Genomic DNA, 17551 nt, shown 5'->3' on the forward strand with positions numbered 1-17551 from the left:
ACAGAAGGCTAGTTGTGCTGCATTTCATTACCTCCCCAAGATCCCGTACATCCAATGCTCAATTTCTTGCACTCATTCCATTTCATTACAATATTCTCAATTACATTTGTTTGTAGCTTATTGTTGGAATATCTCTCAAATATTCTGTTGAATTATTTTCTCTATTTTTAAGCATTCTTAAAGAGCAGGGCTGTATTTTCACTGCATTCTAACTTTCAAGACTTGATTCATAAAAGCAAAAGAGTTTTCTTAAATATATTCTTTATTCTTTATTTTTTATTTTTTATTTTTATTTTTATTTTTTAGAGAAAGAGAGAGAAAAAGCATGTGAAGGCAGAGGAAGAGGGAAAGAGAAAATTCAAGCAGGCTCCACGCCCAGCACAGAACCCCAGCACAGACCCTGAAAGCATGACCTAGGCCAAATCAAGAGTCAGAAACATAACCAACTGAGCCATGCAGGCTCACTTTATTTATTTATTTATTTATTTATTTATTTATTTATTTATTTTTTATTTTTTTAATTTTTTTTTAATTTTTTTTTAATTTATTTATGATAGTCACAGAGAGAGAGAGAGAGAGAGAGAGAGGCAGAGACATAGGCAGAGGGAGAAGCAGGCTCCATGCACCGGGAGCCCGACGTGGGATTCGATCCTGGGTCTCCAGGATCGCGCCCTGGGCCAAAGGCAGGCGCCAAACCGCTGCGCCACCCAGGGATCCCCTATTTATTTATTTTATAAGTGATGGTAACAAAGCATTAAACCAAACATGGAACTCTATGAGCTCTCACTAGGTTGCATGTCCTTAAAATTGTCTCTGCCAAGGGAATATTCATATGAATTTTACTGAGTAAATAGCCAAAATATTGTTTGACAAAATTTTTAAAAAAAGAAAATGAAGACTTCTCATTTAAGAATGAACTGTTTATATGCTTTTTTATGGTTATTTGAAATTTGAAAATATTAAACAAAAGTAAGTCTGCAGTTATATAATGTCATCCTGAAGTTGTATTAATTTTAGAGAATAAAGTCGAGTATTTCGAAATACTTTTGAATAAATTCACTTATGACAATTGATTTCTTCAACTGATTGCTTATTTTTAAGTGAATTCCCCATCTTTTCAACCTCATTTTACTGACCTCCAAACCATACTAATCAAATAAATCTAGGCTTGTAGAATACTGCTCCAGTAATAAATATTTAATTTGACAGAAAATAGAAACAAATAGAAGATGCCCAGGTAAGTCTTTGGCATCCAGTTAGGATAGAGCTAAATGTCTCAGGAGTGATACAAAGTCTTTTAATGAAAATAGAAGAAATATTTATAAAACCAGAATACTAATGTAATAGAACCAGAAGAGGTATTTAGCACATAGTTTCCTGCTTTTCACTTCTTTTGCCATTGTAAACACATTTTTAAAATTCCAGTGTTTCTAAATCCACACTCCTTTCATATGTTGTACACAGAGACATTTAAATAACTATGTAGTATGGGTAAAACAGAATAACCTTTAAGATCTCTGCCAGCTGGCACTGAAATGAACCTTCAAAATCATTGTTTTCCCTTTTCTGAAGGACTCCCTGAGGATTACATTGAAAACAATTCTGTCTTGCTGTCTAACACAGTTCATGCATCAACTCCAACCTACAGTGACACAGAATTTCTGCAGTCTATTAGCCTGAATGATACACAATGTATGCTCAGAAGACAACTTTAGCATTCATGTTCTCTATATCCACATGTGTTGAAATCTAGATCTTACTGATTTTTACCAATGTAAGCTATAATGGAGAAAAAGCTTAAGGAAATATACCTAATGGACATAATTAAATGTATGAATGCAGGTAAGACAATTACAACTCAGTGTTCAAACAGTTGCATCAAATCTAACTATGCCTCACTTATCTCGTTTCAGAAAGATGGACACCGTATAGTGATATTTAAAGAATTGTACTCAAAAATTCTTGCTCTCTTTTGCTTTATACTCTCAACTTGATATATCCCCTTTCATTATGTCTTAATTGCCATATTTTAGCTTGATCTTATCTCATATATCATCCCTTAGTTCTCAGATAAGTAACAAATAATTTTATTTGTATTTTTGCTTAAAAAATTTTAAAACTGTATACCCCTTTGAGTATACTTAGTTATACTAAGTTTCCGTTTAAAATCTTCCTTTGTATGTTTCAACAGATGCAAAAATGCAATTTCCAGCGTATTGAAAATATCTTCAAACGAAACTATTAACATTACCTTTTAAAGTGGAGCCAATTGAATCTGAATACCAAAGTATTTTGTTAGCTACTATTATCCATTTTTACACATACATAAATGAACTCTTTGCTAGATAGGGTATTTGCATTGTACCTTTTCTTCTTATTTTTCTATTTCAAATTCTCTCACTAATTTTATGCAAATATAATATAGCATATCATTTAAAATATATAATTGATTATTCAAGCATGCAGTTTAAGTATAAGCCTTAAAGATATTAATTTTTTATGACTGTAAGCCTCTAAGGGTTATAATTTTTTGTTCTTGATTAATTATCATTGTAATCAGAATTAGTCTACGATTGATCAAAGCATCATTAGCATATTATAATTTTTGATGATTGTAGATGGGACTGTGTTTGGTTATAATCCATCCATGTTTCCATTGATGAGGTTTACTCATTCTTTAAATAAGGAATAATCCACATTATGTATAATATTATTTTTTAAATTTTATGGGTGTAAGCACTGAGAAGGCTAATGTGTGTGTGTGTGTGTGTGTGTGTGTGTGTGTGCTATAGCAGTGTCACAGCTCTAACTTCCTTTTTGGATTGTGTTAGAAAAGTCATATAGTGAAGAGTCAGCAAAAATTATTTTTAATGATCTATCAGCTGGCAACCTGAATAGTTCCTACATTTTCAAGTTACATCACCTGATTGCAAAAGGATCCTCATTGTTCAAAGTCAATTTAAATGTCATGTCTTCCTGGAAATAATTGACTTCTCAGACTTACCAATTTTTTCTCTTATTCTACACCATTGCCTTGTTCTACCTCCATCAGCACATAAATGTTGTCTAAAAACTAACCTGTATTCCTGTTCAATTACTGAACTTCTTAAGTATAAGAATATATGTCTCTTATTTACATATTTTATTTACATATTTTGAATGAATGAAATAATACATTAATATAAACCTGTTTTTATTATACACATTTATAACAGGGCATTCGTGACATAAAAGATTTTAATTCCATGATAACATAAAATTGTTTCTTGCTTTCTAAAATAGGGCTATTTATTTAACAATAAAATCTACCATATATATTCTTCATTTACTGCTGCATTGGGATGTATAATTCTTTTTTTTTTTTAAGATTTTATTTATTTATTAATGAGAGACACAGAGAGGGAGAGAGAGAGAGAGGCAGAGACACAGGCAGAGGGAGAAGCAGGCTCCATGCAGGGAGCCCAACGTGGCACTAGATCCCAGGTCTCCAGGATCAGGTCTTGGGCTGAAGGCAGCGCTAACTGCTGAGCCACCCAGGCTGCCGGGGATGTATAATTCTGAAGTGTGGAAGTTATTTATTAGAAATGACTTCTTGGGACGCCTGGGTGGCTCCGTGATTGAGCATCTGCCTTCAGCTCAAGTCGTGATCCTGGGTTCCTGGAATCGAGTCCCACATCAGGCTCCCTGCATGGAGCCTGCTTCTCCTTCTGCTTGTGTCTCTGCCTCTCTCTCTCTCTCTCTCTGTCTCTTGTGAATAAATAAATAAAACCTTAAAAAAATAACTTCTGATTTTTTTTTATGATTTTATTTATTTATTCACGAGAGAGAGAGAGAAAGCCAGAGACACAGGAAGAGTGAGGAGAAGCAGGCTTCATGCAAGGAGCCTGATGTGGGACTCCATCCCGGGACTCCAGGATCACGCACTGAGCAGAAGGCAGATGCTCAACACTGCACCACCTAGGTTTCCCAGAAATGGCTTCTAATCTTAATTGAAAAGCAGCCTAACACAAATTCATGGGATAGTAGCATGTTATATGATTGATTTAATAGTTTGAAGGTCAGACAGATTTTCTTCCATTGACTCTCTGTCTAACATTGGGGAAATTATTTAATCTCAGTTTCAGTTTCTTCATCTGTACAATGGCAATGATAGCAGCACTGACTGTATCAGTTTGTTTTAAACCTTAAAGGAGATTATAAAAAATTAAGTCATCGGCTTGTGTCTGCCTACCATAGATTAAGTTTCTAGTAAATATCTTAGTCAGCTCAGGCAGCCAGAACAAAATACCATAGACTGGTTGGCTTAAATGACAGACATTTATTTCTCACAGTCTGGAGGCTGCGGAGTCCAAAATCAACGTGCTAGACGATTCGATTCTGTTCCTGGTGAGAGTCCTTTCCTTGGCTTGCATATATGGCTGCCTTCTCTTCCTATCCTCACATGACAGAGAGATTGAGAGAGCTCTCCTTTCTTTCTCTTCAGGCAATGTTACTAATCCAATCATGGTGTCCACCTTTATAACTTCATTTAGAACTGATTTACCTCACAAAGGCCCCACCTTTAAATACAAGCACACTGAGTTAGAGCTTCAACATATGAATCTGGGGAGGACACAAACATTCATACACAACAGTAAATAACGTGTATTTTACTTCTTTTTGTTTTACTTTTCCCACCACCATCCCCTCCCCCCCATAACTAGCACAGTAGTACTTTATTGTCTTAACTAATGTATGTGGCCAATATTTTAAGCACAAATATAACTCAGTGTAATGTATTTGTGGCTAGAGAACATGTATGCAAAAAGATATAATAAAATTCCACATATGGTTCATCTGGTGAAAACTTGAGTGAGCAGATGAGGTGGGGTTTGAGATAAATGTGAAACTATGGCTTTGCAGTTAATATCTGGAGCTGTTTTCCATGCAATCACATCTTTTGAAATCTTAATGTAAATTGCCATAAATGTTGTAATAATATCCTGTTTGCAAGACTGATGATTTCTGAGGAAAGTGCAATAGGCCAACTAACTTTTCCTTTCTTTCTTTCTTTCTTCCTTCTTTCTTTCTTTCTTTCTTTCTTTCTTTCTTTCTTTCTTTCTTTCTTCTTTCTTTCTTTCTTTCTTTCTTTCTTTCTTTCTTTCTTTCTTTCTTTCTTTCTTTCTTTCTTTCTTTCTTTCTTCTTTCTTTCTTTCTTTCTTTCTTTCTTTCTTTCTTTCTTTCTTTTCTTTCTTAGTAAATGTTATTTATTAAGGTGGGTCCGTAGGGCTGGATCCTGGACATGTATATGAGTGCATGCACCTGTGTATGTTTGGCTAGTAGAGTGTTATGCCATGAGTAATAAAGGCTCAGTTCTATTCTCTCTCTCTCTCTCTCTCTCTCTCTCTCTCTCTTTTTAAAAAAGATTTTATGTATTCATGAGCGAGAGAGAGAGGCAGAGACACAGGCAGAGGGAGAAGCAGGCTCCCTGCAAGGAGCCCAATGTGGAATTCGATCCCGGGACTCCAGGATCATGCCCTGAACTGAAGGCAGATGCTCAACCACTGAGCCACCCAGGCATCCCCTATTCTTTCTCTCTTTATTTGAGATTCATCATTTACTGCAGAAAGAGCTATAAAAAAAGAAAGAAAGAAAGAAAGAAAGAAAGAAAGAAAGAAAGAAAGAAAGAAAGAAAGAAAGAAGAAAGAAAGAAAGGTAAAGTCTGTGGAATCTCCATTAGAGCAATAATTATTTTTTGTTCCTTAACATAACCTCAGATCCTGGAAGAATATCTGGCATATATGCAACATTCAATATATCTGTTAAATTAATTAATGATTATGTAATATTTTGTGTGCTCTACATATAGCTTTCCAAGTCTTAATCCGATTGATGGGCTAAAGAGCCATGTCCAGAATGAAACCAGGAGATGTCTGTAAATAATCCATTCTTTCATTGATTTACTCATTCTCATCCATTCATTACTAAGCACCTACAATGATAATGTTACAACTTTTGTGAATAATTAACATATTTTTCAGTTATTCACTAAAATAACCTATTTTTATTATATGAGTAAATGGTATACAACTCAAACTAAATCACGTCAGATGAATTGAAACAGGTTAAAGGAAGAACATTTAATTTTCAATACTCAATCTTTCTCCATTATTCCTTTTTTTTTTTAAAGATTGTATTCATTTATTCATGAGAGACACAAAGAGAGAGGCAGAGACACAGGCAGTGGGAGAAGCAGGCTCCCTGCAAGGACCCCCATGTGGAACTTTATCCCGGATCCCAGGACATGCCCTGAGCCAAAGGCAGATGCTCAACCCCCGAGCCACCCAGGCATCTCTTTCTCCATTACTCTTAACAAGGATTCATCACAGTATGAATTAAATTGGTTAGTAACAACATTATTATCACTACGTATATATCAAATTTTCAGAGGATCCTCGAGGTTCATTTGAGGCATATAAAGAATCAAAGAAATCTATTTTCCTGATTTAAAAAAAAAATCCATCCTGAAATGGTACAAATTCAACAATAAGTAGTGAAATCTCCCTTTGCTTATGTTTCTAGGTCAATTCTGTACAAAATTGTATACATAGTTTGGTTACAAACTGATATCTTAATTGTACATTGTTTAAAGATTAAAAGTCAAGAAATTCATCCCTTAGAAGAGTATTGCCTTCCTTAAAATGTTCATAATAATGAATAACTTAAATTGAGTAAAGTACACATCTGATTGGCACCTGGAATTTACAATATAGTAAATAGCTTCCAAAACCCCAGAAGCCCCACCCCCAATTCCCAAAAGTAACCAATATTCTGTTATCTATTACCATATATTGGTTTTGCCTGCTTTTAAACTCATATGACTGTAATCACACAATTTGTATTATTTCACGTCTAGCTGCTTTCATTCAAAATTGTGTCACTTAGATGAATCCATGTTGTAAATAGAATTACTTTTTTTTTAATTTGTATTGCGGTCTAACACAGGATTCTCCTGCTATCCACAAGTAAAGTGATCCTGTGAAAATCTGTAAGCTGAAATGGCATAAAGCAAAGAAGCAATTACCATTAATTTAATATGGGAAAAAATTTAAGCTATCGCTGACTACCTTCCTCCCCCCAAAAGCCTCCTCTCTTAAGCCTTTCTGATCAGTTAACAGATGCACAGAGTAGATCTAGATAAAGTACAGAAGCTCACAGACACAGTGCAAAGCTATGGCAGTCTGATACTGAGATGCTGAGCATAGCTCCAGGACAAAGGAGCCGGGTGGGGCGGATCTCCCTGTTCAGGGTGGACTTATACTCTGCAACCTGCTATAAAACACTAAAAGCTATTTTCACTTTCCACCTTTTCTCATAAAAGAGAAAATCCTCTTCAGATTTCTTCAAGTTACTGAAAACAGGTCCATTGTACATCTTTCAGAAAAGTGAAGCAGTGAAATGTTCCCCCACTTTCAAAAGCAGGAAATACCTGCATTTCCGTGCATCAATATACCACAACTTATATATTTATCTTATATTGTGAGATATTTATTTATTTATTTATTATTTATTTATTTATTTATTTATTTATTTATTTATTTATTTATTATTTTAGTTTGGGCTATTAGAAATAGTTACTAGGAATATATCTGTACGTAGTCATTTTGTTTTTGTACACATTCAATACTTTCTCTCTGTTTCTCTCTAGGCTTTTTTTTTTTTAAGGTTTTATTTATTTATTCCTGAGAGACACACACAGAGAGAGGCAGAGACATAGAGAGAGAAGCAGGCTTGACACAGGGAGCCCGATGTGGGACTAGATCCCAGGACTCTAGGATCACACCTTGGGTGAAAGGCAGGCGCTTAACTGCTGAGCCCCCCAAGTTGTCCTTCTCCCTAGGATTCTAATTTCAAGATCATAAAGTAGGCATTTGTTTAGCTTTAGGAACTACTACCAAATAGTTTTCTAAAGTGGTATACCACCGAGCATTCCCACCATCCATGTATCAGAGTTCCAGATTGTGCAACATCTTTAACCACACTTGCAATTATAAGTTTAGCTAGTATTGTGATTACATATTAATAGCATATAGTGGTTTAAATTTACATTTCTCAGATGACTAATAATGATGAAAACTTTTACATGTTTATCAGCCATAAATATATCCTCTGCTGATAAGCACCTGTTCAGGTCCTTTGCTAACTTTGAAAATGGTTCCCTACTTTTATATTGTTTGTGTATTGCTGACTTTTGGATAGAAGAATTTTGTTTTTTTTTTTTTTTTTGCTATAGTCTTGCTTGCCTCTCACTCTTTCAAGGATTTGCTTTGATGAACAAAAGTACTAAGTTTAATTATGAGATCCAATTGATCAGCCGTTACTGTGTGTTTGTGTGCCCTAGTTACTAATCATTGCCTACTTCAAGGTTAGGAAGATATTTTTCTATGTTTCTTCTAGAAACTTCATTGTTTCATTTTCATGAGAGGCTATGACTCCACCTTGAATTGATTCTTGTAAATGTGTGAAGTAAATGTCAAGTTTGGTGTTTTTTTCCTATGTGGCTTTCTAACTGACCCAGCATCATTCATTGAAAAGTCCATCCTTATGCTCTCTGAATTCCACTGGCCCTATATAAATAAATTATATGTCCATATATGAGTGTTTTTTTCCAGATTATGTAATCCCTTCTATAGGTCAATTTGCTGTGTGCAATAGTACAATGGCTTAATTACTGAAACTTTATAATAATTACTAATAGCTGGGCAATTTGATTCCTAAGCTTTACTCTTATTCAGATCACCTCAAATAATGTAGGTACTTTGTATCCCCATATGAATTTTAGAATGAGCTGGTGGATTCATACACACACACACACACACACACACACAAACTGCTGGGAATAAATATAATAAAAGACATAAAATAAAGCTTTTAAAGTTGCTGAAGATAATTTAATAATATCTTCTTTAAAAATAATTTTCCAGGGTATTATATATATATATATATATATATATATATATATATATATATAAAATGTCCTATATATTTTATATAGGCATATATATATATATATATATATATATATATATATATATAAAATGATATATACCTAATCATTTTGGTATATATTCTTTTTTTATGATCAGTTATGATCAGTAAAGAATTAGACACCATGTTCCTATGCTTTATTTTCTCTACATAATGCTTCTCCAATTTCTACATTATTCTTCAAAATCTATTTTAGAAGAATAGTTTTTCTCATGTTTAAATTACATGTAACTTAGGGGATGTCTAGGTGTTCAGTCAGTTAAGCATCCAACTCTTGATTTCAGCTCAGGTCTTGATCTCAGGGTTGTGAGTTCAGTCCCACATTGGGCTCTATGCTAAGCATGGAGCCTACTTAAAAAATAATAAAATAAATTACACTTAACTAATGTACTATGATATTTATGAGGTATATTATGTAGTATGTATATAATAAATATCAAGTATATAATGTGTGCAGTTGATGGTTTTTAATTTAATTATAAATTTAACTGGCCCTAGTAACTTTCAATCAGTTAATTTAATTAATTTTGTTGACTTTTTCTATGTGTTTTTATTTAAGTATATTGAATTACATATACAAAGTTTAAATAATATAGGTTAAATGCACTGTGATTTATCTGTACAACAAAATACTAGGAAATTGCAGAAAGTTTATATAATTTGATTCCATAGTCTTAAGAAGAGGGATACATAGAGGGAAAAATTACCCATACTTACCTTAAGAAAGTCCAAGGGAAAGACTATAGGAAATTGGGTCGTTTTACTCTTTGTTTTACATACTTCCATGTTGTTTGAGATTTTATACTCTGATCTGTTTTTATAAATAGTATAGTTGACCCTTGAACAATGTAGGAGTTAAGCACACTGACCCCCTGCACAGTCAGAAAACCATATATAACTTTTGATTCCCCCCAAATAGAGCTACTAACACTATACTGTGGACCAAAAGCCTCATAATGTGAACAGTTGTTTAACACATATTTTACATATCATATATATTATATACTGTATTCTTGAAATAAAATAATCTAGAGAAAAGAAAATGCTATTAAGAAAATCACAAAGAATGGGACACATGAGTGGCTCAGCGGTTGAGCATCTGCCTTCGGCCCAGGGCATAATCCTGGAGTCCCAGGATCCAGTCCTATATCAGTCTCCCTGCATGGAGCCTGCTTCTCTCTCTGCCTATGTCTCCACCTCTCTCTCTCTCTGTGTCTCATGAATAAATAAATAAAACCTTTAAAAGAAAAGAAAATCACAAAGACAATGCATTTACAGTATTGTACTAGATTTTTCAAAAATAATCTTCATGTAAGTAGACCCATGCGGTTCAAACCTGTTGCTGTTCAAGGGTCAACTGTAATCACAATACAGATATTCTTAAAGCACCTCTCTACAAATATGTAATTAACATCTATTTATATAAAAGGAATATGAATGCACGAAAATGGTTTCTCATGAGGGTAACTGAAATCCTTGAAGGGAAAGATATATTTTGTCTTTGTTTCCCCAAGGCCTAGCTCAGTACCTGAACAACAGTAGGTACTCTAAAAATAATTGTTGATCTCTATCTGGAGGCAATATATCTTATATTTTTTGGATAGCCTATTTATCTATGTAGAGCACCTGAATATCTGTGAATTTATATCCAACTTTAAATATTATGTTCCTACAATTTTTTTAAAACAGAAGAATCAGGGATCCCTGGGTGGCGCAGCGGTTTGGCGCCTGCCTTTGGCTCAGGGCGCGATCCTGGAGACCTGGGATCGAATCCCACATCAGGCTCCCGGTGCATGGAGCCTGCTTCTTCCTCCGCCTGTGTCTCTGCCTCTCTCTCTCTCTCTGTGACTATCATAAAAAAAAAAAAAAAAAAAAAACAGAAGAATTAAAAGTATGGTTTCCTAACAAATGACTCTTAGAGAATATTTGAAGATAAAAGTTGTTGAAATATGTTACCTTATATTTTTTCTTTTTTTAAATTTATTGCAACTTCTCTCTTTTTTAATAATAAATTTATTTTTTATTGGTGTTCAGTTTGCCAACACACAGAATAACACCCATTGCTCATCCCGTCAAGTGCCCCCCTCAGTGCCCGTCACCCATTCACCCCCACCCCCTGCCCTCCTCCCCTTCCACCACCCCTAGTTCGTTTCCCAGAGTTAGGAGTCTTTATGTTCTGTCTCCCTTTCTGATATTTCCCACACATTTCTTCTCCCTTCCCTTATATTCCCTTTCACTATTATTTATATTCCCCAAATGAATGAGAACATATAATGTTTGTCCTTCTCCGATTGACTTATTTCACTCAGCATAATACCCTTCAGTTCCATCCACGTTGAAGCAAATGGTGGGTACTCGTCATTTAAAATGGCTGAGTAATATTCCATTGTATACATAAACCACATCTTCTTTATCCATTCATCTTTCGATGGACACCGAGGCTCCTTCCACAGTTTGGCTATTGTGGACATTGCTGCTATAAACATCGGGGTTCAGGTGTCCTGGCGTTTCATTGCATCTGTATCTTTGGGGTAAATCCCCAACAGTGCAAGTGCTGGGTCGTAGGACAGGACTATTTTTAACTCTTTGAGGAAACTCCACACAGCTTTCCAGAGTGGCTGCACCATTTCAAATTGGCAAAGAAGAAGTCAAACTCTCCCTCTTCGCTGATGACATGATACTCTACATAGAAAACCCAAAAGCCTCCAGCCCAAGATTGCTAGAACTCATACAGCAATTTGGTAGCGTGGCAGGATACAAAATTAATGCCCAGAAATCAGTGGCATTTCTATACACTAACAATGAGACTGAAGAAAGAGAAATTAAGGAGTCAATCCCATTTACAATTGCACCCAAAAGCATAAGATACCTAGGAATAAACCTAACCAAAGAGGTAAAGGATCTATACCCTAAAAACTATAGAACACTTCTGAAAGAAATTGAGGAAGACACAAAGAGATGGAAAAATATTCCATGCTCATGGATTGGAAGAATCAATATTGTGAAAATGTCAATGCTACCCAGGGCAATTTACACGTTTAATGCAATCCCTATCAAAATACCATGGACTTTCTTCAGAGAGTTAGAACAAATTATTTTAAGATTTGTGTGGAATCAGAAAAGACCCTGAATAGCCAGGGGAATTTTAAAAAAGAAAACCGTAGCTGGGGGCATCACAATGCCAGATTTCAGGTTGTACTACAAAGCTGTGGTCATCAAGACAGTGTGGGTCTGGCACAAAAACAGGCACATAGATCAATGGAACAGAATAGAGAGCCCAGAGTGGACCCTCAACTTTATGGTCAACTAATATTCGATAAAGGAGGAAATACTATCCATTGGAAAAAAGACAGTCTCTTCAATAAATGGTGCTGGGAAAATTGGACATCCACATGCAGAAGAATGAAACTAGACCACTCTCTTGCACCATACACAAAGATAAACTCAAAATGGATGAAAGATCTTATTGTGAGACAAGATTCCATCAAATCCTAGAGGAGAACACAGGCAACACCCTTTTTGAACTTGGCCACAGTAACTTCTTGCAAGATACATCCATCAAGGCAAGAGAAACAAAAGCAAAAATGACTTATTGGGACTTCATCAAGGTAAGAAGCTTTTGCACAGCAAAGGATACAGTCAACAAAACTAAAAGACAACCTACAGAATGGGAGAAGATATTTGCAAATGACATATCAGATAAAGGGCTAGTTTCCAAGATCATTAAAGAACTTATTAAACTCAACACCAAAGAAACAAACAATCCAATCATGAAATGGGCAAAAGACATGAAGAGAAATCTCACAGAGGAAGACAGACATGGCCAACATGCACATGAGAAAATGCTCTGCATCACTGACCATCAGGGAAATACAAATCAAAACCACAATGAGATACCACCTCACACCAGTGAGAATGGGGAAAATTAACAAGGCAGGAAACAACAAATGTTGGAGAGGATGTGGAGAAAAGGGAACCCTCTTACACTGTTGGTGGGAACATTATAATTATATTTTTTCAAGCACTGCACATTCTCTCATTTATGTCACTCACTAGTCAACTTATTGACTGCCTCAGATCTTATGCCCTAAAATTAGCTAAGTGACTTCGGCTTCAAAAGGATGAAGATGAAAGTGAAATTTGTGGGACGGTGTGCACTGACTTTAGACAAATCAGTGAAGCTATAAGAAAAAAGTGGATGAGTGTAAACAGTATCTGAAGTAAATGCAGATCATTGGGAAACTGGTCAATGTTGATAGCCTCTTAAAGTTATTTTTCCAGCATCATGGTAAAGTCTACGAGTGGTGTTGGCAGAAGGGTCACTTAGGGATTCCCAAAAGATAGATATAAGGCTTAGAAAGTGTTCATTATTTCACATGTATACTTTGTGTAATTACATCTTAGCCTAATTTCCAGATGTACTATTTCCTTATTGGAACTCCTTAAACCTTCAGACTAGCTGTTGACCAAAAGCTGATGCTTTTATAACAATGGGAAATAAGGAAGAAAATTCATACTGATTTCAGTAATTCCACGTGATCAAGGCCTCAGTGATTCTCAAAAATATTGTTGATGCACTTTTCTTTTTCTTATGACTTTAGCATGATTCTCAGCTTCAAATGTAATGCTTCATCAATATTGATTTTATTAAATTTTCTTAAGATTTTTGCTACCATATCACATGAGACTAAAATATTAATGTAGCTTATACAAAATTTTTGTTTTCTTATTTCTGGAAATCTTATTGAGAGAATTATATAGTCTCATGTACAGATAATTTTCCTTATATGGAAAAGAATTAACTTTTTTTTTTTCATTTGCTTTAATGTAGCTGGGTTGTTAATTTGTAGCACATTGGTGGAAAAAGCCACAGCAGGAAGCTTTTGGCTCTTAGTAAGAAATGTAAATTACAGTAATAATCTTTGCATTAAAAGTGATAAAATAAACTTAATGGGTCCAACCTTACAGTTGCTATTCTGAACCAAAAAAATAAAAAAAAACTTTATGAATAAAACTGGAAATGTTCAACTAAATTGTGTAGGGCTGTTTCCATAGATTATAATCTTCAGTTATTCTTAGAAACCTCCTATGAAAGCACAATGGAAAGATTCAAAAGAAACTGACCTGTCCCTGACCCAAAGTTTTGTGTCCCCATTAATAGGAGCTATAATTAAGTATCATATGCATAAGAATATATAATAAGCTATAAGTCTGCTTCCTCTTTACAAAAAAACAAAGGCTTAAGTGGGCCTTCTGAAACATGATGGGGAGCGGATGTCTGAATATCTGTCTTTTTTTATACCTTGCCACCAGACCTAAGATTGTTAGGGTTTCTTTGGAATAAGGTTCCCAATATGACTTCATGAGATGCTCCTGAAAATCCCATCACACCTGGGGGAAAAGGAAATAGGAACACTGCAAATCATCATTGTCCTTTAAAAGAACTTCAAATGATTTTCTTCTCAGTCATGAGCAGAGTCTTGAAAAAGAGATGGATACATATTATTAGTGCATAGAGAAGAGAAGAAAGGGCAACACCAGGAGTGTAAATTATTACCCAGATGCGGGCTGTCATGGGGGAGGGGCAAGGGCTGGAAGTACCTAGGGCAGAAAGGGAATGATTAGCTCCTGAAATGACATTCCCTTCCTGTGTGACCCCCTCTTGAGCTCACCCTGTCCCTGACACTCTGGTGTCAATAACAAAAACACAAAAAACAACAATAATAGCACTAATAGAATTTTTAGAGTATTCACTATGTATTTTTGAAAGTGCACGGAAATCTCATGCGTTATTTCAACTTACAGAAACAGGTGGGCGTATAAGAGGAACCTCACAGAATCGGGAGAATGAGCCTACATTTTCCCAAAGAAGGCATTATTTTTTTTAATGGAAGTTTACTAGCCAAATGATCATATTCCTTAGAAGACCAGCAGCATTAAACATTTTACATGCACTATTTTTACATACACTATTAAAATTTTACGGGCTCAAAAAGGAGCATGTCCAACTACTTTTCCAGTCTCATTTCAACTTTGTCTTATAATCTCCCCAGTTGAGAATGGTTTTTCACAGATTATCATGCTCGAAGAAACAAGATAATTTTAAAAAAGAAAGTCTAGGGTGGATTTTTTTCCCTTGATGTTTAAAAAGGTATTTTTTGAAGCTATGGCCTAGTGCTCTAAAAGTAACTGGTTTCTCCCTCTAATGAGAATTCCAGCATAGGCAGGGCTGATTCAATCCACATTGCTGTGCTGGTTGTTTATGAGCGGTGTCTGTCCTAAATGGGTACATGTGTACTCTGATTGGTTGGCATGATTGTACCAGTTATTATACACAGTGTTTTGAATAACACTTTAGAGAATAACTGACAGAAAACTTGGAAGTAATTGTCACCTCATCCAAAAATCCAATTATGTAGGAACTTGCATCATAGTTGTAGGAAAGCTGTTATATGTATCCTATGTGAGCAGCAGATGCCCTTTTTACTATTGCTCTATTGAGACATAAAAGCTCAAGGATGCCCAAACTCTTAAGAGTATAAATTGAAATATTTATTAAGGTTTCTACACTTGTTTTTAGGAGTCTTGTTTTGACACACAGAAATATATGTGAATACTCTTTCAAATACTTTGTAGTTTTTGCTTGCTTCTTACAAAGTGATGATTACTGCCCATTTTAATAGAGGGCAGTAAAGGCTTTCTTATATCAGTCTAGAAAAACTGTCCAAAGGGAGTCTACATCCACCCTTACTATTCAAAAACTTATTAAACACTAATATGCAAATTTCCATGATTGATGCTATGACTGTTTCAGAAAAGAAAAAAGAAAGAAAAATAAATTCTTGCTCTGCAGCAATTCTCAATGTATGAGGGACATGTGCAATGTCTCTTGATTTAATTCTACATTTTCTTAAGGTTGCAGGAAAAGCATTTGAATTTTTAAAGAAAGATTTAGACAAATCTTTAGAAAATGCTGCCTGACTATGAGAATAATAAGAAAACGGAAATGCATTTATAGAATAAATGTTTATTGAATGTAACTTAATAAGGAGACCAACTGTCTGCCTTGAAATGAAAATAAATCTGATATAACTGGGGACATATCAGATAACTTTGGCTCCCTGTTCCATGCTACAGGATTCTTAGAGGAAAAGCCTTTTAGAACGGGAGGTTCAAGGGAGACGTGAGAAATGAGGCTAGGAGGATGGCAAGGCCAAGGATGAACATAACCTTGTATGGATGCTATCATGATTCAGCCTTATAAATTGAGCTTTTTATGCTGCATGTGAAAAACACCAACAGGTTTCGAGTATGGAGGTGGCTTAGCTAGATTTTGTATTTAGAAGAGAGTGGATAGCTGCATGGGTCTGTGGTTAGCAACCTCTAAAGCTGCCATACTAATCCAGGGTCATGCTTGTAGCTCATTCATAGGTGAGCAAATTGAAGGCAAATCAGTTTTAGTTAGGAATATTTCACCCGTGTCCCTCACATTTGCTGGGATTCATAAAACTTGGGTGTTCAAATAAGGTGAGATTATCTTTAGGAGACTTAATTCCAATGGCTCCTTTCAATGAAGATCCATATAACACAAGGTCTTGACTCACCCATTTATGACAGGGAGGTTTCTTGGTACCTGCCATCAACTGAGGGCCAGTTCTTGTCTCAACTCCTCTCCAGGCCACCTGTTAAAACTGATTTCTTTGAAGATCTGGCCTTACCACTGCCACAACAGGGGCCCACCTTGAGGATTCTGGTGTTTGTGGCAAGCAACTCTCTTCCAATAGGGATTTTATTTCTGCCAATAGCCAATAGCAACTCAGCATCAACCATGTAGAGAAAAGGGGGGATTAAAAGAACATAATAGTCGATGGTACTTTTAAGCAACAGCTTGTGAGTGAACAGTTGTTCCTACTTCTATAAATAACCTAGGCAAGAAGTTACCCAAATGCTTTTGTGGTTGCTCATTGAATAATCAGGCAGCTTCCAAGTCCACTACGATAATAGCTAACATTTGCTGAGCACTGCTCACACGCTGTACACTGCCCTAACCACTTTAGTATTTTGTTAAAGATTTTTAATTTATTTATTCAGGAGAAACACAGACAGAGAGGCAGAGACATAGGCAGAGGGAGAAACAAGCTCCTTGCACGGAGCCTGATGGCGGGGACTCGATTCCAAGACTCCCGGATCACAACCTGAGCAGAAGGCAAACGCTCAAGCACTGAGCTGCCCAGGTGCCCCTGTCATAACCTCCTTGTACACATATGCTATCTCATACAATCTCCCAGGATTCATGGAGTGGATGATATTTGTATGCCCATTTCACAGAGAGTAGAATGAGTTTTAGAGACCTCCCTAAGATGCAAGTGTAACAAAGTGTATAGACCCTCCTCTTTGGAGTGTTAAGAAATGGGACTTCTCATCTATTGCAAGACTGGATCAGAAGTAAATGCTAATGTAGAGTGCTTAAAAAATACATAAAGTCGTAAACTAAAAAAGAGTATGAATTAATTAATTAATCACA

General features: G+C 35.5%; 1 long non-coding RNA gene across 1 annotated transcript in view; it reads left to right on the forward strand.

Moving 5' to 3' along the window:
- The window catches only part of LOC121485510, a 32734-nt gene extending 32208 nt beyond the window's left edge, over positions 1-526 (forward strand). The window contains exon 4 of the long non-coding RNA XR_005986303.1: positions 307-526. This is a non-coding gene — a long non-coding RNA (uncharacterized LOC121485510). The remainder of the gene's footprint in view (positions 1-306) is intronic.
- Positions 527-17551: the final 17025 nt, after the last annotated feature.

The sequence above is a fragment of the Vulpes lagopus genome, chromosome 2 (assembly GCF_018345385.1).
Source record: "Vulpes lagopus strain Blue_001 chromosome 2, ASM1834538v1, whole genome shotgun sequence".
Taxonomy (NCBI): domain Eukaryota; kingdom Metazoa; phylum Chordata; class Mammalia; order Carnivora; family Canidae; genus Vulpes; species Vulpes lagopus.